The 2,603-nt window shown below is 48.8% G+C and overlaps 1 non-coding gene across 1 annotated transcript; it reads right to left on the bottom strand.

Annotated features, from left to right (window-relative positions):
• Positions 1-427: 427 nt before the first annotated feature.
• Positions 428-563, bottom strand: LOC111825897. The gene has a single exon (XR_002829134.1). It is a non-coding gene; the product is annotated as a small nucleolar RNA SNORA43 (small nucleolar RNA).
• Between the last annotated feature and the right edge of the window lie 2,040 nt (positions 564-2,603).

The following is a 2,603-nucleotide window of genomic DNA, read 5'->3' as shown; positions in this document are numbered from 1 at the left end:
AACTCCCAACTCATGGACAGGCAACTGCAGGGAGCGAACCTCTAGCAGCCCACCCAGCCCAAACTGACCAAGCCCCTCCTGCTCCTGAAAGTGCTCTGCTTGTCTCAGGGTCCTTAGAGTGTGGGTGCTCATGTGCGAGGTGGCTCTGACTGCCCACCCAGGGCCACAGGGAGCTCACACCGGCGTGTGGTTCTCAGCCTGGGATTCGCACACCTGCCCACCCACCCAGGGACTGCTGCTAAGAAGTCCCAGCCCAGCCCTACGAACTCATTTCCAGGCAGGAGACCCTATGCAGGTCAGTCCCATGTGTTTGCCACGTGCATCTGCACCCACCCCACAGAACAGCCTCATCGTCCAGAGAAAAAGGAAAAGTAAAGTGCTGAGGGTCTCACATGGAACCCAAACGCCAGATGGCCAGGCGCGCCAGGAATGTCAGGCTACAAATCATTCTTAGTGCTCACTGTTCTGAGCACTGCGCGTAGAAATAGCCACTTCTTCTGTGCCCCGATGCCACAGGTGCAGCACGGCAGCCGCATCTGTGGTGCCAGCAGGTCCAGCACCTGCAGGGCAGGGGCTGGCTACTTTTTAATGGAACACAGACACTCATCGACTAGAAGGCTTTGAGATGCTTGCTGAGGACAATGAGGTTGGTCAAAGGTCACACAGCATGACACAAACCCGCTACACAGAGATGATCATTCTGTTGTAGAGTCCCCTCCCACAGAATATCAGGACTGGCCTATGTGACCACCACAGAATACACAGAAAGGATGATAGGTGACTCCCAAGCCAGGTCATAAAAGTCATGGAAACTTCTAACTTAGTCTCTTGGATCTGGAGGAGCCAGCTGGCATGAGGGAATATGTGGTGAGCCGGCATAGCCATGGCATACTCAGCCCCATGTTGGGCACCATATGGGCCGAGCCAGCTCAGCCAGGTTCGGTGAGCCTGAGAGGGGGCGGTGAAGGATTGAGAAAAGACAGACAAGAGAAAAAAGCTGGGTCTGGGTGGGACACTGTCCTATCTGATGGACAGCTAGCGACAGTGCCACAGCCTGAAAGCCATGTCTTTATTTTATAGCCAGATTCCGCGAGGCAAAGTAAGGGCGTGATCAAGATGTTTACAACATTCTCGTGGGTTTCAAATCTACTCAATTACATGTACCTGAACTCTAGCAAGCCCACATCACTCAGACATGTGGGACCACGTGTTTGGACCATAGGTTCAAGCTTACAACGATAGCCTTTGGCTATAATTGTGCTGGGAGGGTTTTGCCCTCCAAGCTAGGACTTGCACGTGGCTTTGTCCCGAGAGGACCGTGCCTTCTCATCAGTCCAAGGCTTGAACCTGTCCAAACACTGTGGCTGCTCTCCACAGGAATACTCAAGCAGCTTCATGGAGAGGCCCATGTGGTACAGGACTAGAACCTTCTGCCAATAGTCAGCAAGGCACTGGGCTTTGCCCCCCACCCGCACCCCAACCTTGTGAGTGAGCAATCATGCAAACAGATCCTCTGGCCCCAGTCAAGCCTGTAGGTGACTACAGCCACCGCTGACGTCTTGGCTGTAACCTCAAGAGAGGTCTTGATCAACTCAGCTAAGCTGTTGCCAAATTTTTAACCCACAAAAATTTTGAGACAATAAATATTTATTATTTTAAGCTGCCAGATATGGGGGTAATTTATTATGCAGCAATAGAAAACCAAAACAAGGACCTAGACCTCCAAGACCTGATTCTCCTACCTGTCCTTCCTAGGATGAGGGAAGGTTATTATTATCACTTTGGCCCCAGGAATAGCCTCTCCCCTCACAGATGAGGCCCCACCACCCATGCCCACTGCAGAGCCCATGAACACAGGTGAAGGGACCTTGTAGAAAACTGCCCTAAGTAGATTTAGCAAATAAAAATACAGGATGTCCAGTTAAATGTGACTTTTAGATAAACAGCAAATAATTTACATCATATATATATATATATCTCCCGTGTAATATTTGGTACATATATACTGAACATGCTTATACTGAAAAAGTATTCATTATTTATCTGGAATTCAGTTTAACTGGGCATCCTGTGTTTTACCTGATAACCCTTTTACTAAGTCTCTGGAGTCACTGCTGTTTCCACACCCACCTGGGAGTAGCCTTGGTCCCCATAAATCTTCTCTTCGGTTAAAAATGTACCCACAAAAATTTAAAAAATTAAAGGATAATAAAATAATATTATGAAAAAATAATAATATACCCTCAAGGGGCTCTAACTCACTGCCAAAACCCTGCTGAATCCTAAGGCCCCGAAGACTAGGGCACGATCCCCACTCTCACGGAGCTGTCAAGTAGGGGAAGGAGATGTGCAACAAAATAAATTACAAGATTTGTTAAGTGCTGGGCCTCCGGGAGGCACTCAGCCTCAGCTATCAGCACCAGAAAAGTCAACCAAAAAGGCTTAAATAAAGGTTTTATTTCTCACACAAAACAAGAAGTTCGAAGTATGCCTACTGCTGGCTTTGGCTCGTAGGTCAAGGGTGTCAGAGCCAAGACTTCTGTAATTTTCCTGGCTTTTCCCTCATGGCCGCAAGGTGACTGCCACAGCTCCAGCCATCATAT

Source organism: Myotis lucifugus, unplaced genomic scaffold, assembly GCF_000147115.1.
Source record: "Myotis lucifugus unplaced genomic scaffold, Myoluc2.0 scaffold_45, whole genome shotgun sequence".
NCBI classification, from domain to species: domain Eukaryota; kingdom Metazoa; phylum Chordata; class Mammalia; order Chiroptera; family Vespertilionidae; genus Myotis; species Myotis lucifugus.
This window is presented reverse-complemented; position numbering and strand designations above follow the sequence as displayed.